Source organism: Macaca mulatta, chromosome 9, assembly GCF_049350105.2.
Source record: "Macaca mulatta isolate MMU2019108-1 chromosome 9, T2T-MMU8v2.0, whole genome shotgun sequence".
Lineage (NCBI taxonomy): Eukaryota > Metazoa > Chordata > Mammalia > Primates > Cercopithecidae > Macaca > Macaca mulatta.
Window position 1 is genome coordinate 42512495 of NC_133414.1, and position 24324 is coordinate 42536818.

Consider the following 24324-nt stretch of genomic DNA (forward strand, 5'->3'; position numbering starts at 1 on the left):
ACAGATATTTCGGATCCCTTTGAAGACTCTAGGGCCAAAGGAAATATCCTCCGATAACAAAGAGAAAGAAGCTTTCTGAGAAACTCCTTTGTGTTCTGTGAAATCATCTCACAGAGTTACAGCTTTCCCCTCAAGAAACCTTTCGCTAAGACACTTTTTGTGGAATTGGCAAAGAGATATTTGGAAGCCCATAGACGTCTACGGTCAAAAAGGAAATATCCTGAGATGAAATCTGGAAAGAAGCTTTCTGAGAAACTGCTTAGTGTTCTGTTAATTCATCGCACAGAGTTACATGTGTATTTCGTGGATCTCTTTGCTAGCCTTATTTCGGTGGAATCTGAGTACCGATATTATGGATCCCATTGAAGACTATGGGGCCAAAGGAAATATCCTCTGATAACAAAGAGAAAGAAGTTTTCTGAGAAACTTCATTAAGTTCTGTGAAATCATCTCACAGAGTTACAGCTTTCCCCTCAAGAAACCTTTCCCTAACACAGTTCTTGTGGAATTGCAAAGTGATATTTGGAAGCCAGTAGAGGGCTATGGTGAAAAAGGAAATATCCTCAGATGAAATCTGGAAAGAAGCTTTCTGAGAAACTGCTTAGTGTTCTGTTAATTCATCTCACAGAGTTACATGTGTATTTCCTGGATCTCTTTTCTAGCCTTATTTCTGAGGAATCTGAGAACAGATATTTCGGATCCCTTTGAAGACCATAAGGCCAAAGAAAATATCCTACGATAAAAAAGAGAAAGAAGCTTTCTGAGAAACTTCTTTGTGTTCTGTGAAATCATCTCACAGAGTTACAGCTTTCCCCTCAAGAAGCCTTTCGCTAAGACAGTTCCTGTGGAATTGGCAAAGTGATATTTGGAAGCACATAGAGGGCTACGGTGAAACAGGAAATATCCTCAGATGAAATCTGGAAAGAAGCTTTCGGAGAAACTGCTTAGTGTTCTGTCAATTCATCTCACAGAGTTACATGTGTTTTTCGTGGATCTCTTTGCTAGCCTTATTTCTTTGGAATGTGAGAACAGATATTTGGGACCTCTTTGATGACTATAGGGCCAAAGAAAATATCCTCCGATAACAAAGAGAAAGAAGCTTTCTGAGAAACTTCTTTGTGTTCTGTGAAATCATCTCACAGAGTTACAGCTTTCTCCTCAAGAAGCCTTTCGCTAAGACAGTTCTTGGGAAATTGGCAAAGTGATATTTGAAAGCCCGTAGAGGGCTACGGTGAAAAAGGAAATATCCTCAGATGAAATCTGGAAAGAATCTTTCTGTGAAACTGCTTAGTGTTCTGTTAATTCATCTCACAGAGTTACATGTGTATTTCGTTGATCTCTTTGCTAGCCTTATTTCTGTGGAATCTGAGAACAGATATACCGGATCCCTTTGAAGACTATAGGGCCAAAGGAAATATCCTCCGATAACAAAGAGAAAGAAGCTTTCTGAGAAACTGCTTTGTGTTCTGTGAAATCATCTCACAGAGTTACAGCTTTCCCCTCCAGAAGCCTTTCGCTAAGACAGTTCCTGTGGAATTGGCAAAGTGATATTTGGAAGCCCTTAGAGGGCTATGGTGAAAAAGGAAATATCCTCAGATGAAATCTGGAAAGAAATTTTCTGAGAAACTGCTTAGTGTTCTGTTAATTCATCTCACAGAGTTACATGTGTATTTCGTGGATCTCTTTTCTAGCCTTATTTCTGTGGAATCTGAGAACAGATATTTCGGATCCCTTTGAAGACTATAGGGCCAAAGGAAATATCCTCCGATAACAAAGAGAAAGAAGCTTTCTGAGAAACTTCTTTGTGTTCTGTGAAATCATCTCACAGAGTTACAGCTTTCCCCTCAAGAAGCCTTTCGCTAAGACACTTCTTGTGGAATTGGCAAAGTGGTATTTGGAAGCCCTTAGAGGGCTATGGTGAAAAAGGAAATATCCTCAGATGAAATCTGGAAAGAAGCTTTCTGAGAAACTGCTTAGTGTTCGGATAATTCATCTCACAGAGTGACATGTGTACTTCGTGGATCTCTTTGCTAGCCAAATTTCTGTGGAATCTGAGAACAGATATTTCGGATCCCTTTGAAGACTCTAGGGCCAAAGGAAATATCCTCGGATAACAAAGAGAAAGAAGCCTTCTGATAAACTTCGTTGTGTTCAGTGAAATGATCTCACAGAGTTACAGCTTTCTCCTCAAGAAGCCTTTCGCTAAGACAGTTCTTGTGGAATTGGCAAAGTGATATTTGGAAGCGCGTAGAGGGCTATGGTGAAAAAGGAAATATCCTCAGATGAAATCTGGAAAGAAGCTTTCTGAGAATCTGCTTAGTGTTCTGTTTATTCATCTCACAGAGTTACATGTGTATTTCGTTGATCTCTTTCCTAGCCTTATTTCTGTGGAATCTGAGAACAGATATTTCGGATCCCATTGAAGACTCTAGGTCCAAAGGAAATACCCTCCGATAACAAAGAGAAAGAAGATTTCTGATAAACTTCTTTGTGTTCTGTGAAATCATCTCACAGAGTTACAGCTTTCCCCTCAAGAAGACTTTCGCTAAGACAGTTCTTGTGGAATTGGCAAACTGATATTTGGAAGCCCATAGAGGGCTACGTTGAAAAAGGAAATATCCTCAGATGAAATCTGGAAAGAAGCTTTCAGAGAAACTGCTTAGTGTTCTGTTAATTCATCTCACAGAGTTATATGGGCATTTCGTGGATCTCTTTCCTAGCCTCATTTCTGAGGAATCTGAGAACAGATATTTCGTATCCCTTTGAAGACTATAGGGCCAAAGAAATATCCTCCGATAACAAAGAGAAAGAAGCTTTCTGAGAAACTTCTTTGTGTTCTATGAAATCATCTCACAGAGTTACAGCTTTCCCCTCAAGAAGCCTTTTGCTAAGACAGTTCCTGTGGAATTGGCAAAGTGATATTTGGAAGCCCATAGAGGAATATGGTGAAAAAGGAAATATCCTCAGATGAAATCTAGAAAGAAGCTTTCTGAGAAACTGCTTAGTGTTCTGTTAATTCATCTCACAGTGTTACAGGTGTATTTCGTGGATCTCTTTTCTAGCCTTCTTTCTGAGGAATCTGAGAACAGATATTTGGGATCCCTTTGAAGACTATAGGGCCAAAGGAAATATCCTCCGATAACAAAGAGAAAGAAGCTTTCTGAGAAACTTCTTTGTGTTATGTGAAATCATCTCACAGAGATACAGCTTTCCCCTCAAGAAGCCTTTCGCTAAGACAGCTCCTGTGCATTGGCAAAGTGATATTTGGAAGCCAGTAGAGGGCTATGGTGAAAAAGGAAATATCCTCAGATGAAATCTGGAAAGAAGCTTTCTGAGAAACTGCTTAGTGTTCTGTTAATTCATCTCACAGAGTTACATGTGTATTTCGTGGATCTCTTTTCTAGCCTTCTTTCTGAGGAATCTGGGAACAGATATTTCGGATCCCTTTGAAGACTGTAGGGCCAAAGGAAATATCCTCCGATAACAAAGAGAAAGAAGCTTTCTGAGAAACTTCTTTGTGTTCTGTGCAATCATCTCAAAGAGTTACAGCTTTCCCCTCAAGAAGCCTTTCGCTAAGACAGTTCCTGTGCAATTGGCAAAGTGATATTTGGAAGTCCGTAAAGGGCTATGGTGAAAAAGGAAATATCCTCAGATGAAATCTGTAAAGAAGCTCTCTGAGAAACTGCTTAGTGTTCTGTTAATTCATCTCACAGCGTTACATGTGTATTTCGTGGATATCTTTGCTAGCCTTATTTCTGTGGAATCTGAGAACAGATATTTCGTATCCCTTTGAAGACTATAGGGCCAAAGGAACTATTCTGCGATAACAAAGAGAAAGAAGCTTTCTGAGAAACTTCTTTGTGTTCTGTGAAATCATCTCACAGAGTTACAGCTTTCCCCTCAAGAAGCCTTTCGCTAAGACAGTTCCTGTGGAATTGGCAAAGTGATATTTGGAAGCCCATAGAGGGCTATGGTGAAAAAGGAAATATCCTCAGATGAAATCTGGAAAGAAGCTTTGTGAGAAACTGCTTAGTGTTCTGTTAATTCATCTCAGAGAGTTACATCTGTATTTCGTGGATCTCTTTGCTAGGATTATTTCTTTGGAATCTGAGAGCAGATATTTCGGATCCCTTTGAAGACTATAGGGCCAAAGGAAATATCCTCCGATCACAAAGAGAAAGAAGCTTTCTGAGAAACTTCCTTGTGTTCTGTGAAATCATCTCCAGAGTTACAGATTTCCCCTCAAGAAGACTTTCGCTAAGACAGTTTTTGAGGAATTGGCGAAGTGATATTTGGAAGCGCGTAGAGGGCTATGGTGAAAAAGGAAATATACTCAGATGAAATCTGGAAAGAAGCTTTCTGAGAAACTGCTTATTGTTCTGTTAATACATCTCACAGTGTTACATGTGTATTTCCTGGATCTCTTTGCTACCCTTATTTCTGTGGAATCTGAGAACAGATATTTCGGATCCCTTTGAAGACTATAGGGCCAAAGGAAATGTCCTTCGAAAACAAAGAGCAAGAAGCTTTCTGAGAAACTTCTTTCTGTTCTGTGAAATCATCTCACAGAGTTACAGCTTTCCCCTCAAGAAGCCTATCACTAAGACAGTTCTTGTGGAATTGGCAAATGATATTTGGAAGCCCGTAGAGGGCTATGGTGAAAAAGCAAATATCCTCAGATGAAATCTGGAAAGAAGCTTTCTGAGAAACTGCTTAGTGTTCTGTTAATTCATCTCACAGAGTTACATGTGTATTTCGTGGATCTCTTTTCTAGCCTTATTTCTGACGAATCTGAGAACAGATATTTCGGATCCCTTTGAAGACTCTAGGGCCAAAGGAAATATCCTCCGATAACAAAGAGAAAGAAGCTTTCTGAGAAACTTCTTTGTGTTCTGTGAAATCATCTCACAGAATTACAGCTTTCCCCTCAAAAAGCCTTTCGCTAAGACAGTTCCTGTGGAATTGGTAAAGTCATATTTGGAAGCCAGTAAAGGGCTACGGTGAAGAAGGAAATATCCTCAGATGAAATCTGGAAAGAAGCTTTCTGAGAAACTGCTTAGTGTTCTGTTAATTCATCTCACAGAGTTACATGTGTATATCGTGGATCTCTTTGCTAGCCTTATTTCTGTGGAATCTGAGAACAGATATTTCGGATCCCTTTGAAGACTATAGGGACAAAAGAAATATCCTCCGATAACAAAGAGAAAGAAGCTTTCTGAGAGACTTCTTTGTGTTCTGTGAAATCATCTCACAGAGTTACAGCTTTCCCCTCAAGATGACTTTCGCTAAGACAGTTCCTGTGGAATTGGCAAAGTGATATTTGGAAGCCAATAGAGGGATATGGTGAAAAAGGAAATATCCAAAGATGAAATCTGGAAGAAGCTTTCTGAGAAACTGCTTAGTGTTCTGTTATTTCATCTCACAGAGTTACATGTGTACTTCGTATATCTCTTTTGTAGCTTTATTTCTCAGGAATCTGAGAACAGATATTTCGGATCACTTTGAAGACTCTAGGGCCAAAGGAAATATCCTCCGATAACAAAGAGAAAGAAGCTTTCTGAGAAACTTCTTTGTGTTCAGTGAAATCATCTCACAGAGTTACAGCTTTCCCCTCAAGAAGCCTTTTGCTAAGACAGTTCCTGTGGAATTGGCAAAGTGATATTTGGAAGCCAGTAGAGGGCTATGGTGAAAAGGGAAATATCCTCAGATAAAATCTGGAAAGAAGCTTTCTGAGAAACTGCTTAGTGTTCTGTTAATTCATCTCACAGAGTTACATGTGTATTTCGTGGATCTCTTTTCTAGCCTTATTTCTGAGGAATCTGAGAACAGATATTTCGGATCCCTTTGAAGACTATAGGGCCAAAGGAAATATCTTCCGATAACAAAGAGAAAGAAGCTTTCTGAGAAACTTCTTTGTGTTCTGTGAAATCATCTCACAGAGTTACAGCTTTCCTCTCAAGAAGCCTTTCGCTAAGACAGTTCTTGTGGAATTGGCAAAGTGATATTTGGAAGCCCCTAGAGGGCTATGGTGAAAAAGGAAATATCCTCAGATGAAATCTGGAAAGAAGCTTTCTGAGAAACTGCTTAGTGTTCTGTTAATTCATCTCACAGAGTTACATGTGTATTTCGTGGATCTCTTTTCTATCATTATTTCTGAGGAATCTGAGAAAAAATATTTGGGATCCCTTTGAAGACTATAGGGCCAAAGGAAATATCCTCCGATAACAAAGAGAAAGAAGCTTTCTGAGAAACTTCTTTGTGTTCTGTGAAATCATCTCACCGAGTTACATCTTTCCCCTCAAGAAGCCTTTCGCTAAGACAGTTCTTGTGGAATTGGCAAGGTGATATTTGGAAGCCTGTAGTGGGCTATGGTGAAAAAGGAAATATCCTCAGATGAAATCTGGAAAGAAGCTTTCTGAGAAACTGCTTAGTGTTCTGTTAATTCATCTCACAGAGTAACATGTGTATGTCGTGGATCTCTTTGCTAGCTTTATTTGTGTGAAATCTGAGAACAGATATTTCGGATCCCTTTGAAGACTATAGGGCCAAAGGAAATATCCTCCGATAACAAAGAGAAAGAAGCTTTCTGAGAAACTTCTTTGTGTTCTGTGAAATCATCTCACAGAGTTACAGCTTTCCCCTCCAGAAGCCTTTCGCTAAGACAGTTCCTGTGGAATTGGAAAAGTGATATTTGGAAGCCCTTAGAGGGTTATGGTGAAAAAGGAAATATCCTCAGATGAAATCTGGAAAGAAGCTTTCTGAGAAACTGCTCAGTGTTTTGTTAATTCATCTCACAGAGTTACATGTGTATTTCGTGGATCTCTTTTCTAGCCTTATTTCTGAGGAATCCGAGAACAGATATTTCGGATCCCTTTGAAGACTCTAGGGCCAAAGGAAATATCCTCCGATAACAAAGAGAAAGAAGCTTTCTGAGAAACTTCTTTGTGTTCTGTGAAATCACCTCACAGAGTTACAACTTTCCCCTCAAGAAGCCTTTCTCTAAGACAGTTCTTGTGGAATGGCAAAGTGATATTTGGAAAACCATAGAGTTCTATGGTGAAAAAGGAAATATCCTCAGATGAAATCTGGAAAGAAGCTTTCTGAGAAACTGCTAAGTGTTCTGTTAATTCATCTCACAGAGTTACATGTGTATTTCGTGGATCTCTTTGCTAGCCTTATTTCTGTAGAATCTGAGAAGAGTTATTCGGATCCCTTTGAAGACTATAGGGCCAAAGGAAATATCCTACGATAACAAAGAGAAAGAAGCTTTCTGAGAAACTTCTTGGTGTTCTGTGCAATCATCTCACGGAGTTACTGCTTTCCCCTCAAGAAGCCTTTCGCTAAGACAGTTCCTGTGGAATTGGCAAAGTGATATTTGGAAGCCAGTAAGGGCTATGGTGAAAAAGGAAATATCCTCAGATGAAAACTGTAAAGAAGCTCTCTGAGAAGCTGCTTAGTGTTCTGTTAATTCATCTCACAGAGTTACATGTGTATTTCGTGGATATCTTTGCTAGCCTTATTTCTGTGGAATCTGAGTACAGATATTTCGGATCCCTTTGAAGACTATAGGGCCAAAGGAAATATCCTCCGATAACAAAGAGAAAGAAGCTTTCTGAGAAACTTCTTTGTGTTCTGTGAAATCATCTCACAGAGTTACAGCTTTCCCCTCAAGAAGCCTTTCGCTAAGACAGTTCCTGTGGTATTGGCAAAGGATATTTGGAAGCCCTTAGAGGGCTATGGTGAAAAAGAAAATATCCTAAGATGAAATCTGGAAGGAAGCTTTCTGAGAAACTGCTTAGTGTTCTGTTAATTCATCTCACAGTGTTACATCTGTATTTCGTGGATCTCTTTTCTAGCCTTATTTCTGAGGAATCTGAGAACAGATATTTCGGATCCCATTGAAGCCTCTAGGGCCAAAGGAAATATCCTCCGATAACAAAGAGAAAGAAGCTTTCTAAGAAACTTGTTTGTGTTCTGTGAAATTATCTCACAGAGTTACAGCTTTCCCCTCAAGATGCCTTTCGCTAAGACAGTTCCTGTGGAATTGGCAAAGTGATATTTGGAAAATTTAGAGGGATATGGTGAAAAAGGAAATATCCTCAGATGAAATCTGGAAAGAAGCTTTCTGAGAAACTGCTTACTGTTCTGTTAATTCATCTCACAGAGTTACATGTGTATTTCGTGGATCTCTTTTCTAGTCTTATTTCTGAGGAATCTGAGAACAGATATTTCGGATCCCTTTGAAGACTCTAGGGCCAAAGGAAATATCCTCCCATAACAAAGAGAAAGAAGCTTTCTGGGAAACTTCTGTCTGCTATGTGAAATCATCTCACAGAGTTACAGCTTTCCCCTCAAGAAACCTTTCCCTAACACAGTTCTTGTGGAATTGGCAAAGTGATATTTGGAAGCCCATAGAGGGCTATGGTGAAAAAGGAAATATCCTCAGATGAAATCTGGAAAGAAGCTTTCTGAGAAACTGCTTAGTGTTCTTTAAATTCATCTCACAGAGTTACATCTGTATTTCGTCGATCTATTTACTTCTCGTATTTCTGAGGAATCTGAGAACAGATATTTCGGATCCCTTTGAAGACTCTAGGTCCAGAGGAAATATCCTCTGATAACAAAGAGAAAGAAGATTTCTGAGAAACTTCTTTGTGTTCTGTGAAAACACCTCATAGAGTAACAGCTTTCCCCTCAAGAAGCCTTTCGCTAAGACAGTTCTTGTGGAATTGGCAAAGTGATATTTGGAAGCCCATAGAGGGCTACGTTGAAAAAGGAAATATCCTCAGATGAAATCTGGAAAGAAACTTTCTGAGAAACTGCTTAGTGTTCTGTTAATTCATCTCACCGAGTTACATGTGTATTTCGTGGATCTCTTTGCTAGCCTTATTTCTGTGGAAACTGAGTACAGATGTTTCGGATCCCTTTGAAGACTATAGGGCCAACGGAAATATCCTCCGATAACAAAGGGAAAGAAGCTTTCTGAGAAACTTCTTTGTGTTCTGTGAAATCATCTCACAGAGTAACAGCTTTCCCCTCAAGAAGTCTTTCGCTAAGACAGTTCTTATCTAATTGGCAAAGTGACATTTGGAAGGCCATAGAGGGCTATGGTGAAAAAGGAAATATCCTCAGATGAAATCTGGAAAGAAGCTTTCTGAGAAACTGCTTAGTGTTCTGTTAATTCATCTCACAGAGTTACATGTGTATTTCGTGGATATCTTTGCTAGCCTTATTTCTGTGGAATCTGAGAACAGATATTTCGGATCCCTTTGAAGACCATAAGGCCAAAGAAAATATCCTCCGATAACAAAGAGAAAGAAGCTTTCTGAGAAACTTCTTTGTGTTCTGTGAAATCATCTCACAGAGTTACAGCTTTCTCCTCAAGAAGCCTTTCGCTAAGACAGTTCTTGGGAATTTGCAAAGTGATATTTGAAAGCCCGTAGAGGGCTACGGTGAAAAAGGAAATATCCTCAGATGAAATCTGGAAAGGAGCTTTCTGTGAAACTGCTTAGTGTTCTGTTAATTCATCTCACAGAGTTACATGTGTATTTCCTGGATCTCTTTGCTAGCCTTATTTCTGTGGAATCTGAGAACAGATATATCGGATCCCTTTGAACACTATAGGGCCAAAGGAAATATCCTCCGATAACAAAGAGAAAGAAGCTTTCTGAGAAACTTCTTTGTGTTCTGTGAAATCATCTCACAGAGTAACAGATTTCCCCTCCAGAAGCCTTTCGCTAAGACAGTTCCTGTGGAATTGGCAAAGTGATATTTGGAAGCCCTTAGAGGGCTATGGTGAAAAAGGAAATATCCTCAGATGAAATCTGGAAAGAAATTTTCTGAGAAACTGCTTAGTGTTCTGTTAATTCATCTCACAGAGTTACATGTGTATTTCGTGTATCTCTTTTCTAGCCTTATTTCTGTGGAATCTGAGAACAGATATTTCGGATCCCTTTGAAGACTATAGGGCCAAAGGAAATATCCTCCGATAACAAAGAGAAAGAAGCTTTCTGAGAAACTTCTTTGTGTTCTGTGAAATCATCTCACAGAGTTACAGCTTTCCCCTCAAGAAGCCTTTCGCTAAGACAGTTCCTGTGGAATTGGCAAAGTGGTATTTGGAAGCCCTTAGAGGGCTATGGTGAAAAAGGAAATATCCTCAGATGAAATCTGGAAAGAAGCTTTCTGAGAAACTGCTTAGTGTTCGGTTAATTCATCTCACAGAGTGACATGTGTACTTCGTGGATCTCTTTGCTAGCCAAATTTCTGTGGAATCTGACAACAGATATTTCGGATCCCTTTGAAGACTCTAGGGCCAAAGGAAATATCCTCCGATAACAAAGAGAAAGAAGCTTTCTGAGAAACTTCTTTGTGTTCTGTGAAATGATCTCACAGAGTTACAGCTTTCCCCTCAAGAAGCCTTTCGCTAAGACAGTTCTTGTGGAATTGGCAAAGTGATATTTGGAAGCCCTTAGTGGGCTTTGGTGAAAAAGGAAATATCCTCAGATGAAATCTGGAAAGAAGCTTTCTGACAATCTGCTTAGTGTTCTGTTTATTCACCTCACAGAGTTACATGTGTATTTCGTTGATCTCTTTGCTAGCCTTATTTCTGTGGAATCTGAGAACAGATATTTCGTATCCCTTTGAAGACTATAGGGCCAAAGAAATATCCTCCGATAACAAAGAGAAAGAAGCTTTCTGAGAAACTTCTTTGTGTTCTGTGAAATCATCTCACAGAGTTACAGCTTTCCCCTCAAGAAGCCTTTCGCTAAGACAGTTCCTGTGGAATTGGCAACGTGATATTTGGAAGCCCATAGAGGACTATGGTGAAAAAGGAAATATCCTCAGATGAAATCTGGAAAGTAGCTTTCTGAGAAACTGCTTAGTGTTCTGTTAATTCATCTCACAGTGTTACAGGTGTATTTCGTGGATCTCTTTTCTAGCCTTCTTTCTGAGGAATCTGAGAACAGATATTTCGGATCCCTTTGAAGACTATAGGGCCAAAGGAAATATCCTCCGATAACAAAGAGAAAGAAGCTTTCTGAGAAACTTCTTTGTGTTCTGTGAAATCATCTCACGGAGTTACAGCTTTCCCCTCAAGAAGCCTTTCACTAAGACAGCTCCTGTGGAATTGGCAAAGTGATATTTGTAAGCCAGTACAGGGCTGTGGTGAATAAGGAAATATCCTCAGATGAAATCTGGAAAGAAGCTTTCTGAGAAACTGCTTAGTGTTCTGTTAATTCATCTCACAGACTTACATGAGTATTTCGTGGATCTCTTTTCTAGCCTTATTTCTGTGTAATCTGAGAACAGATATTTCAGATCCCTTTGAAGACAATAGGGCCAAAGGAAATATGCTCCGATAACAAAGAGAAAGAAGCTTTCTGAGAAACTTCTTTGTGTTTTGTGAAATCATCTCACAGAGTTACAGCTTTCCCCTCAAGGAGCCTTTCGCTAAGACAGTTCTTGTGGAATTGGCAAAGTGATATTTGGAAGCCCATAGAGGGCTACGGCGAAAAAGGAAATATCCTCAGATGAAATCTGGAAAGAAGCTTTCTGAGAAACTGCTCAGTGTTCTGCTAATTCATCTCACAGAGTTACAAGTGTATTTCGTGGATCTCTTTGCTACCCTTATTTCTTTGGAATCTGAGAACAGATATTTCGGATCCCTTTGAAGACTATAGGGCCAAAGGAAATATTCTCCGATAACAAAGAGAAAGAAGCTTTCTGATAAACTTCTTTGTGTTCTGTTAAATCATCTCACAGGGTTACAGCTTTCTCCTCAAGAAGCCTTTCGCTAAGACAGTTTTTGTGGAATTGGCAAAGTGATATTTGGAAGCCCATAGAGGGCTATGGTGAAAAAGGAAATATCCTCAGATGAAATCTGGAAAGAAGCTTTCTGAGAAACTGCTTAGTGTTCTGTTAATTCATCTCACAGCGTTACATGGGTATTTCGTGGATCTCTTTGCTAGCCTTATTTCTGTGGAATCTCAGAACAGATATTTCGTATCCATTTGAAGACTATAGGGCCAAAGGAAATATTCTCCGATAACAAAGAGAAAGAGGCTTTCTGAGAAACTTCTTTGTGTTCTGTGAAATCATCTCACAGAGTTACAGCTTTCCCCTCAAGAAGCCTTTTGCTAAGACAGTTCCTGTGGAATTGGCAAAGTGATATTTGGAAGCCCATAGAGGGCTATGTTGAAAAAGGAAATATCCTCAGATGAAATCTGGAAAGAAGCTTTGTGAGAAACTGCTTAGTGTTCTGTTAATTCATCTCAGAGAATTACATCTGTATTTCGTGGATCTCTTTGCTAGGATTAGTTCTTTGGAATCTGAGAGCAGATATTTCGGATCCCTTTGAAGACTATAGGGCCAAAGGAAATATCCTCCGATAACAAAGAGAAAGAAGCTTTCTGAGAAACTTCTTTGTGTTCTGTGAAATCATCTCACAGAATTACAGCTTTCCCCTCAAAAAGCCTTTCGCTAAGACAGTTCCTGTGAAATTGGTAAAGTGATATTTGGAAGCCAGTAAAGGGCTACGGTGAAAAAGGAAATATCCTCAGATGAAATCTGGAAAGAAGCTTTCTGAGAAACTGCTTAGTGTTCTGTTAACTCATCTCACAGAGTTACATGTGTATATCGTGGATCTCTTTGCTAGCCTTATTTCTGTGGAATCTGAGAACAGATATTTCGGATCCCTTTGAAGACTATAGGGCCAAAAGAAATATCCTCCGATAACAAAGAGAAAGAAGCTTTCTGAGAAACTTCTTTGTGTTCTGTGAAATCATCTCACTGAGTTACAGCTTTCCCCTCAAGATGACTTTCGCTAAGACAGTTCCTGTGGAATTGGCAAAGTTATATTTGGAAGCCAGTAGAGGGCTATGCTGAAAAAGGAAATATCCTCAGATGAAATCTGGAAAGAAGCTTTCCGAGAAACTGCTTAGTGTTCTGTTAATTCATCTCACAGAGTTACATGTGTATTTCGTGGATCTCTTTTCTAGCCTTATTTCTGAGGAATCTGAGAACAGATATTTCGGATCCCTTTGAAGACTCTAGGGCCAAAGGAAATATCCTCCGATAACAAAGAGAAAGAAGCTTTCTGAGAAACTTCTTTGTGTTCTGTGAAATCATCTCACAGAGTTACAGCTTTCCCCTCAAGAAGCCTTTCGCTAAGACAGTTCCTGTGGTATTGGCAAAGTGATATTTGGAAGCCCTTAGAGGGCTATGGTGAAAAAGAAAATATCCTAAGATGAAATCTGGAAGGAAGCTTTCTGAGAAACTGCTTAGTGTTCTGTTAATTCATCTCACAGTGTTACATCTGTATTTCGTGGATCTCTTTTCTAGCCTTATTTCTGAGGAATCTGAGAACAGATATTTCGGATCCCATTGAAGCCTCTAGGGCCAAAGGAAATATCCTCCGATAACAAAGAGAAAGAAGCTTTCTAAGAAACTTGTTTGTGTTCTGTGAAATCATCTCACAGAGTTACAGCTTTCCCCTCAAGATGCCTTTCGCTAAGACAGTTCCTGTGGAATTGGCAAAGTGATATTTGGAAAATTTAGAGGGATATGGTGAAAAAGGAAATATCCTCAGATGAAATCTGGAAAGAAGCTTTCTGAGAAACTGCTTACTGTTCTGTTAATTCATCTCACAGAGTTACATGTGTATTTCGTGGATCTCTTTTCTAGTCTTATTTCTGAGGAATCTGAGAACAGATATTTCGGATCCCTTTGAAGACTCTAGGGCCAAAGGAAATATCCTCCCATAACAAAGAGAAAGAAGCTTTCTGGGAAACTTCTGTCTGCTATGTGAAATCATCTCACAGAGTTACAGCTTTCCCCTCAAGAAACCTTTCCCTAACACAGTTCTTGTGGAATTGGCAAAGTGATATTTGGAAGCCCATAGAGGGCTATGGTGAAAAAGGAAATATCCTCAGATGAAATCTGGAAAGAAGCTTTCTGAGAAACTGCTTAGTGTTCTGTAAATTCATCTCACAGAGTTACATCTGTATTTCGTCGATCTATTTACTTCTCGTATTTCTGAGGAATCTGAGAACAGATATTTCGGATCCCTTTGAAGACTCTAGGTCCAGAGGAAATATCCTCTGATAACAAAGAGAAAGAAGATTTCTGAGAAACTTCTTTGTGTTCTGTGTAATCACCTCATAGAGTTACAGCTTTCCCCTCAAGAAGCCTTTCGCTAAGACAGTTCTTGTGGAATTGGCAAAGTGATATTTGGAAGCCCATAGAGGGCTACGTTGAAAAAGGAAATATCCTCAGATGAAATCTGGAAAGAAACTTTCTGAGAAACTGCTTAGTGTTCTGTTAATTCATCTCACCGAGTTACATGTGTATTTCATGGATCTCTTTGCTAGCCTTATTTCTGTGGAAACTGAGTACAGATGTTTCGGATCCCTTTGAAGACTATAGGGCCAACGGAAATATCCTCCGATAACAAAGAGAAAGAAGCTTTCTGAGAAACTTCTTTGTGTTCTGTGAAATCATCTCACAGAGTAACAGCTTTCCCCTCAAGAAGTCTTTCGCTAAGACAGTTCTTATGGAATTGGCAAAGTGACATTTGGAAGCCCATAGAGGGCTATGGTGAAAAAGGAAATATCCTCAGATGAAATCTGGAAAGAAGCTTTCTGAGAAACTGCTTAGTGTTCTGTTAATTCATCTCACAGAGTTACATGTGCATTTCGTGGATATCTTTGCTAGCCTTATTTCTGTGGAATCTGAGAACAGATATTTCGGATCCCTTTGAAGACCTTAAGGCCAAAGAAAATATCCTCCGATAACAAAGAGAAAGAAGCTTTCTGAGAAACTTCTTTGTGTTCTGTGAAATCATCTCACAGAGTTACAGCTTTCTCCTCAAGAAGCCTTTCGCTAAGACAGTTCTTGGGAAATTGGCAAAGTGATATTTGAAAGCCCGTAGAGGGCTACGGTGAAAAAGGAAATATCCTCAGATGAAATCTGGAAAGGAGCTTTCTGTGAAACTGCTTAGTGTTCTGTTAATTCATCTCACAGAGTTACATGTGTATTTCCTGGATCTCTTTGCTAGCCTTATTTCTGTGGAATCTGAGAACAGATATATCGGATCCCTTTGAACACTATAGGGCCAAAGGAAATATCCTCCGATAACAAAGAGAAAGAAGCTTTCTGAGAAACTTCTTTGTGTTCTGTGAAATCATCACACAGAGTAACAGATTTCCCCTCCAGAAGCCTTTCGCTAAGACAGTTCCTGTGGAATTGGCACAGTGATATTTGGAAGCCCTTAGAGGGCTATGGTGAAAAAGGAAATATCCTCAGATGAAATCTGGAAAGAAATTTTCTGAGAAACTGCTTAGTGTTCTGTTAATTCATCTCACAGAGTTACATGTGTATTTCGTGGATCTCTTTTCTAGCCTTATTTCTGTGGAATCTGAGAACAGATATTTCGGATCCCTTTGAAGACTATAGGGCCAAAGGAAATATCCTCCGATAACAAAGAGAAAGAAGCTTTCTGAGAAACTTCTTTGTGTTCTGTGAAATCATCTCATAAGTTACAGCTTTCCCCTCAAGAAGCCTTTCGCTAAGACACTTCCTGTGGAATTGGCAAAGTGGTATTTGGAAGCCCTTAGAGGGCTATGGTGAAAAAGGAAATATCCTCAGATGAAATCTGGAAAGAAGCTTTCTGAGAAACTGCTTAGTGTTCGGTTAATTCATCTCACAGAGTGACATGTGTACTTCGTGGATCTCTTTGCTAGCCATATTTCTGTGGAATCTGAGAACAGATATTTCGGATCCCTTTGAAGACTCTAGGGCCAAAGGAAATATCCTCCGATAACAAAGAGAAAGAAGCTTTCTGAGAAACTTCTTTGTGTTCTGTGAAATGATCTCACAGAGTTACAGCTTTCCCCTCAAGAAGCCTTTCGCTAAGACAGTTCTTGTGGAATTGGCAAAGTGATATTTGGAAGCCCTTAGTGGGCTTTGGTGAAAAAGGAAATATCCTCAGATGAAATCTGGAAAGAAGCTTTCTGACAATCTGCTTAGTGTTCTGTTTATTCACCTCACAGAGTTACATGTGTATTTCGTTGATCTCTTTGCTAGCCTTATTTCTGTGGAATCTGAGAACAGATATTTCGTATCCCTTTGAAGACTATAGGGCCAAAGAAATATCCTCCGATAACAAAGAGAAAGAAGCTTTCTGAGAAACTTCTTTGTGTTCTGTGAAATCATCTCACAGAGTTACAGCTTTCCCCTCAAGAAGCCTTACGCTAAGACAGTTCCTGTGGAATTGGCAACGTGATATTTGGAAGCCCATAGAGGACTATGGTGAAAAAGGAAATATCCTCAGATGAAATCTGGAAAGTAGCTTTCTGAGAAACTGCTTAGTGTTCTGTTAATTCATCTCACAGTGTTACAGGTATATTTCGTGGATCTCTTTTCTAGAATTCTTTCTGAGGAATCTGAGAACAGATATTTCGGATCCCTTTGAAGACTATAGGGCCAAAGGAAATATCCTCCGATAACAAAGAGAAAGAAGCTTTCTGAGAAACTTCTTTGTGTTCTGTGAAATCATCTCACGGAGTTACAGCTTTCCCCTCAAGAAGCCTTTCACTAAGACAGCTCCTGTGGAATTGGCAAAGTGATATTTGGAAGCCAGTACAGGGCTGTGGTGAATAAGGAAATATCCTCAGATGAAATCTGGAAAGAAGCTTTCTGAGAAACTGCTTAGTGTTCTGTTAATTCATCTCACAGAGTTACATGAGTATTTCGTGGATCTCTTTTCTAGCCTTATTTCTGTGGAATCTGAGAACAGATATTTCAGATCCCTTTGAAGACAATAGGGCCAAAGGAAATATGCTCCGATAACAAAGAGAAAGAAGCTTTCTGAGAAACTTGTTTGTGTTTTGTGAAATCATCTCACAGAGTTACAGCTTTCCCCTCAAGGAGCCTTTCGCTAAGACAGTTATTGTGGAATTGGCAAAGTGATATTTGGAAGCCCATAGAGGGCTACGGCGAAAAAGGAAATATCCTCAGATGAAATCTGGAAAGAAGCTTTCTGAGAAACTGCTCAGTGTTCTGCTAATTCATCTCACAGAGTTACAAGTGTATTTCGTGGATCTCTTTGCTACCCTTATTTCTTTGGAATCTGAGAACAGATATTTCGGATCCCTTTGAAGACTATAGGGCCAAAGGAAATATTCTCCGATAACAAAGAGAAAGAAGCTTTCTGATAAACTTCTTTGTGTTCTGTTAAATCATCTCACAGGGTTACAGCTTTCTCCTCAAGAAGCCTTTCGCTAAGACAGTTTTTGTGGAATTGGCAAAGTGATATTTGGAAGCCCATAGAGGGCTATGGTGAAAAAGGAAATATCCTCAGATGAAATCTGGAAAGAAGCTTTCTGAGAAACTGCTTAGTGTTCTGTTAATTCATCTCACAGAGATACATGTTTATTTCGTGGATGTCTTTTCTAGCATTATTTCTGAGGAATCTGAGAACATTTATTACGGATCCCTTTGAAGACTGTAGGGCCAAAGGAAATATCCTCCGATAACAAAGAGAAAGAAGCTTTCTGAGAAACTTCTTTGTGTTCTGTGAAATCATCTCACAGAGTTACAGCTTTCCCCTCAAGAAGCCTTTCGCTAAGACAGTTCCTGTGGAATTGGCAAAGTGATATTTGGAAGTCCGTAAAGGGCTATGGTGAAAAAGGAAATATCCTCAGATGAAATCTGTAAAGAAGCTCTCTGAGAAACTGCTTAGTGTTCTGTTAATTCATCTCACAGCGTTACATGTGTATTTCGTGGATCTCTTTGCTAGCCTTATTTCTGTGGAATCTCAGAACAGATATTTCGTATCCATTTGAAGACTATAGGGCCAAAGGAAATATTCTCCGATAACAAAGAGAAAGAGGCTTTCTGAGAAACTTCTTTGTGTTCTGTGAAATCATCTCACAGAGTTACAGCTTTCCCCTCAAGAAGCCTTTCGCTAAGACAGTTCCTGTGGAATTGGCAAAGTGATATTTGGAAGCCCATAGAGGGCTATGGTGAAAAAGGAAATATCCTCAGATGAAATCTGGAAAGAAGCTTTGTGAGAAACTGCTTAGTGTTCTGTTAATTCATCTCAGAGAATTACATCTGTATTTCGTGGATCTCTTTGCTAGGATTATTTCTTTGGTATCTGAGAGCAGATATTTCGGATCCCTTTGAAGACTATAGGGCCAAAGGAAATATCCTCCGATCACAAAGAGAAAGAAGCTTTCTGAGAAACTTCCTTGTGTTCTGTGAAATCATCTCCAGAGTTACAGATTTCCCCTCAAGAAGACTTTCGCTAAGACAGTTTTTGAGGAATTGGCGAAGTGATATTTGGAAGCGCGTAGAGGGCTATGGTGAAAAAGGAAATATCCTCAGATGAAATCTGGAAAGAAGCTTTCTGAGAAACTGCTTAGTGTTCTGCTAATTCACCTCACAGAGTTACATGTGTATTTCGTGGATCTCTTTGGTAGCCTCATTTCTGTGGAATCTGAGAACAGATATTTCGGATCCCTTTGAAGACTATAGGGCGAAAGGAAATATCCTCCGATAACAAAGAGAAAGACGCTTTCTTATAAACTTCTTGGTGTTCTGTGAAATCATCTCACAGAGTTACAGCTTTCTCCTCAAGAAGCCTTTCGCTAAGACAGTTCTTGTGGAATTGGCAAAGTGATATTTGGAAGCCCTTAGAGGGCTTTGGTGAAAAAGGAAATATCCTCAGATGAAATCTGGAAAGAAGCTTTCTGAGAAACTGCTTATTGTTCTGTTAATTCATCTCACAGTGTTACATGTGTATTTCGTGGATCTCCTTGCTAGCCTTATTTCTGTGGAATCTGAGAACAGATATTTCGGATCCCTTTGAAGACTATAGGGCCAAAGGAAATATCCTCCGATAACAAAGAGAAAGAAGCTTTCTGAGAAACTTCTTTGTTTTCTGTGAAATCATCTCACAGAGTTACAGTTTTCCCTTCAAGAAGCCTATCACTAAGACAGTTCTTGTGGAATTGGCAAAGTGATATTTGGAAGCCCGTAGAGGGCTATTGTGAAAAAGCAAATATCCTCAGATGAAATCTGGAAAGAAGCTTTCTGAGAAACTGCTTAGTGTTCTGTTAATTCATCTCACAGAGTTACATGTGTATTTCGCGGATCTCTTTTCTAGCCTTATTTCTGACGAATCTGAGAACAGATATTTCGGATCCCTTTGAAGACTCTAGGGCCAAAGGAAATATCCTCCGATAACAAAGAGAAAGAAGCTTTCTGAGAAACTTCTTTGTGTTCTGTGAAATCATCTCACAGAGTTACAGCTTTCCCCTCAAGAAGCCTTTCGCTACGACAGCTCCTGTGGAATTGGCAAAGTGATATTTGGAAGCCAGTAGAGGGCTATGGTGAAAAAAGAAATATCCTCAGATGAAATCTGGAAAGAAGCTTTCCGAGAAACTGCTTAGTGTTCTGTTAATTCATCTCATAGAGTTACATGTGTATGTCGTGGATCTCTTTTCTAGTCTTATTTCTGAGGAATCTGAGAACAGATATTTCGGATCCCTTTGAAGACTATAGGGCCAAAGGAAATATCCTCCGATAACAAAGAGAAAGAAGCTTTCTACTAATCTTCTTTGTGTTCTGTGAAATCATCTCACAGAGTTACAGCTTTCCCCTCAAGAAGCCTTTCGCTAAGACAGTTCTTGTGGAATTGGCAAAGTGATATTTGGAATCCCATAGAGGGCTATGGCGAAAAAGGAAATATTCTCAAATGAAATCTGGAAAGAAGCTTTCTGAGAAATTGTTTAGTGTTCTGTTAATTCATCTCACAGAGTTACATGTGTATTTCGTGGATATCTTTGCTAGCCTTGTTTCTTTGGAATCTGAGAACAGATATTTCGGATCCCTTTGAAGACTATAGGGCCAAAGGAAATATCCTCCGATAACAAAGAGAAAGAAGCTTTCTGAGAAACTTCTTTGTGTTCTGTGAAATCATCTCACAGAGTTACAGCTTTCCCCTCAAGAAGCCTTTCGCTAAGACAGTTCCTGTGGAATTGGCAAACTGATATTTGGAAGCCCATAGAGGGCTATGGTGAAAAAGGAAATATTCTCAGATGAAATCTGGAAAGAAGCTTTCTGAGAAACTGCTTAGTGTTCTGTTAATTCATCTCACAGAGTTACATGTGTATTTCGTGGATCTCTTTTCTAGCTTTATTTCTGAGGAATCTGAGAACAGATATTTCGGATCCCTTTGAAGACTCTAGGGCCAAAGGAAATATCCTCCGATAACAAAGAGAAAGAAGCTTTCTGAGAAACTTCTTTGTGTTCTGTGAAATCATCTCACAGAGTTACAGCTTTCCCCTCAAGAAGCCTTTCGCTAAGACAGTTCTTGTGGAATTGGCAAGGTGATATTTGGAAGCCCATAGAGGGCTATGGTGAAAAAGGAAATATCCTCAGATGAAATCTGCAAAGAAGCTTTCTGAGAAACTTTTTAGTGTTCTTTTAATTCATCTCACAGAGTTACCTGTGTATTTCGTGGATCTCTTTGCTAGCCTTATTTCTTTGGAATCTGAGAACAGATATTTCGGATCCCTTTCAAGACTATAGGGCCAAAGGAAATATCCTCCGATAACAAAGAGAAAGAAGCTTTCTGATAATCTTCTTTGTGTTCTGTGAAAACATCTCACAGAGTTACAGCTTTCCCCTCAAGAAGCCTTTCTCTAACACAGTTCCTGTGGAATTGGCAAAGTGATATTTGGAAGCCCATAGAGGGCTATGGTGAAAAAGAAAATATCCTCAGATGAAATCTGGAAGGAAGCTTTCTGAGAAACTGCTTAGTGTTCTGTTAATTCATCTCACAGAGTTACATCTGTATTTCGTGGATCTATTTACTAGCCTTATTTCTGAGGAATCTGAGAACAGATATTTCGGATCCCTTTGAAGACTCTAGGGCCAGAGGAAATATCCTCCGATAACAAAGAGAAAGAAGCTTTCTGAGAAACTTCTTCGTGTTCTGTGAAATCACCTCATAGAGTTACAGCTTTCCCCTCAAGAAGCCTTTCGCTAAGACAGTTCTTGTGGAATTGGCAAAGTGATATTTGGAAGCCCATAGAGGGCTATGGTGAAAAAGGAAATATCCTCAGATGAAATCTGGAAAGAAACTTTCTGCGAAACTGCTTAGTGTTCTGTTAATTCATCTCACAGAGTTACATGTGAATTTCGTGGATCTCTTTTCTAGCATTATTTCTGAGGAATCTGAGAAGAGATATTACGGATCCCTTTAAAGAATATAGGGCCAATGGAAATATACTCCGATAACAAAGAGAAAGAAGCTTTCTGAGAAACTTCTTTGTGTTCTGTCCAATCATCTCACAGAGTTACAGCTTTCCCCTCAAGAAGCCTTTCGCTAAGACAGTTCCTGTGGAATTGGCAAAGTGATATTTGGAAGCCCATAGAGGGCTATGGTGAAAAAGGAAATATCCTCAGATGAAATCTGGAAAGAAGCTTTGTGAGAAACTGCTTAGTGTTCTGTTAATTCATCTCAGAGAGTTACATCTGTATTTCGTGGATCTCTTTGCTAGGATTATTTTTTTGGAATCTGAGAGCAGATATTTCGGATCCCTTTGAAGACTATAGGGCCAAAGGAAATATCCTCCGATCACAAAGAGAAAGAAGCTTTCAGAGAAACTGCCTTGTGTTCTGTGAAATCATCTCCAGAGTTACAGATTTCCCCTCAAGAAGACTTTCGCTAAGACAGTTTTTGAGGAATTGGCGAAGTGATATTTGGAAGCGCGTAGAGGGCCATGGTGAAAAAGGAAATATCCTCAGATGAAATCTGGAAAGAAGCTTTCTGAGAAACTGCTTAGTGTTCTGTTAATTCACCTCACAGAATTACATGTGTATTTCGTGGATCTCTTTGGTAGCCTCATTTCTGTGGAATCTGAGAACAGATATTTCGGATCCCTTTGAAGACTATAGGGCGAAAGGAAATATCCTCCGATAACAAAGAGAAAGACGCTTTCTGATAAACTTCTTGGTGTTCTGTGAAATCATCTCACAGAGTTACAGCTTTCTCCTCAAGATGACTTTCGCTAAGACAGTTCCTGTGGAATTGGGAAAGTGATATTTGGAAGCCAATAGAGGGATATGGTGAAAAAGGAAATATCCAAAGAAGAAATCTGGAAGAAGCTTTCTGAGAAACTGCTTAGTGTTCTGTTAATTCATCTCACAGAGTTACATGTGTATTTCGTATATCTCTTTTCTAGCCTTATTTCTCAGGAATCTGAGAACAGATATTTCGGATCCCTTTGAAGACTCTAGGGCCAAAGGAAATATCCTCCGATAACAAAGAGAAAGAAGCTTTCTGAGAAACTTCTTTGTGTTCAGTGAAATCATCTCACAGAGTTACAGCTTTCCCCTCAAGAAGCCTTTCGCTAAGACAGTTCCTGTGGAATTGGCAAAGTGATATTTGGAAGCCAGTAGAGGGCTATGGTGAAAAAGGAAATATCGTCAGATGAAATCTGGAAAGAAGCTTTTCGAGAAACTGCTTAGTGTTCTGTTAATTCATCTCACAGAGTTACATGTGTATTTCGTTTATCTCTTTTCTAGCCTAATTTCTGAGGAATCTGAGAACAGATATTTCGGATCCCTTTGAAGACTCTAGGGCCAAAGGAAATATCCTCCGATAACAAAGAGAAAGAAGCTTTCTGAGAAACTTCTTTGTGTTCTGTGAAATCATCTCACAGTTACAGCTTTCCCCTCAAGAAGCCTTTCGCTTAGACACTTCTTGTGGAATTGGCAAAGAGATATTTGGAAGCCCATAGACGTCTACGGTCAAAAAGGAAATATCCTGAGATGAAATCTGGAAAGAAGCTTTCTGAGAAACTGCTTAGTGTTCTGTTAATTCATCGCACAGAGTTACATATGTATTTCGTGGATCTCTTTCCTAGCCTTATTTCGGTGGAATCTGAGTACCGATATTTCGGATCCCATTGAAGACTATGGGGCCAAAGGAAATATCCTCTGATAAAAAAGAGAAAGAAGCTTTCTGAGAAACTTCTTTAAGTTCTGTGAAATCATCTCACAGAGTTACAGCTTTCCCTTTAAGAAGCCTTTCGCTAAGACAGTTCTTGTGGAATTGGCAAAGTGATATTTGATTCCCATAGTGGGCTATGGTGAAAAAGGCAATCTCCTCAGATGAAATCTGGTAAGAAGCTTTCTGAGAAACTGCTTAGTGTTCTGTTAATACATCTCACAGAGTTACATGTGTATTTCGTGGATCTCTTTGGTAGCCTTATTTCTGTGGAATCTGAGAACAGATATTTCGGATCCCTTTGAAGACTATAGGGCCAAAGGAAATATCCTCCGATAACAAAGAGAAAGAAGCTTTCTGAGAAACTTCTTTGTGTTCTGTGAAGTCATCTCACAGAGTTAAAGCTTTCCCCTCAAGAAGCCTTTCGCTAAGACAGTTCTTGTGGAATTGGCAAAGTGATATTTGGAAGCGCTTAGAGGGCTTTGGTGAAAAAGGAAATATCCTCAGATGAAATCTGGAAAGAAGCTTTCTGAGAAACTGCTTAGTGTTCTGTTAATTCATCTCACAGAGTTACATGTGTATTTCGTGCATCTCTTTGCTAGCCTTATTTCTGTGGAATCTGAGAACAGATATTTCGGATCCCTTTGAAGACTATAGGGCCAAAGGAAATATCCTCCGAAAAAAAAGAGAAAGAAGCTTTCTGAGAAACTTCTTTGTGTTCTGTGAAATCATCTCACAGAGTTACAGCTTTCCCCTCAAGAAGCCTTTCGCTAAGCCAGTTCCTGTGGAATTGTCAAAGTGATATTTGGAAGCCAGTAGAGGGCTATGGTGAATAAGGAAATATCCTCAGATGAAATCTGGAAAGAAGCTTTCTGAGAAACTGCTTAGTGTTCTGTTAATTCATCTCACAGAGTTACATGTGTATTTCGTGGATATCTTTGCTAGCCTTATTTCTGTGGAATCTGAGAACAGATATTTCGGATCCCTTTGAAGACCATAAGGCCAAAGAAAATATCCTAGAAAAAAAGAGAAAGATGCTTTCTGAGATACTTCTTTGTGTTCTGTGAAATCATCTCACAGAGTTACAGCTTTCCCCTCAAGAAGCCTTTCGCTAAGACACTTCCTGTTGAATTGGCAAAGTGGTATTTGGAAGCCCTTAGAGGGCTATGGTGAAAAAGGAAATATCCTCTGATGAAATCTGGAAAGAAGCTTTCTGAGAAACTGCTTAGTGTTCGGTTAATTCATCTCACAGAGGGACATGTGTATTTCGTGGATCTCTTTGCTAGCCAAATTTCTGTGGAATC

At 39.4% G+C, this 24324-nt stretch overlaps 1 pseudogene; it reads left to right on the plus strand.

Annotated features, from left to right (window-relative positions):
- The first annotated feature begins 352 nt into the window (after positions 1-352).
- The window catches only part of LOC144331423 (uncharacterized), a 75346-nt pseudogene continuing 51374 nt past the window's right edge, over positions 353-24324 (plus strand).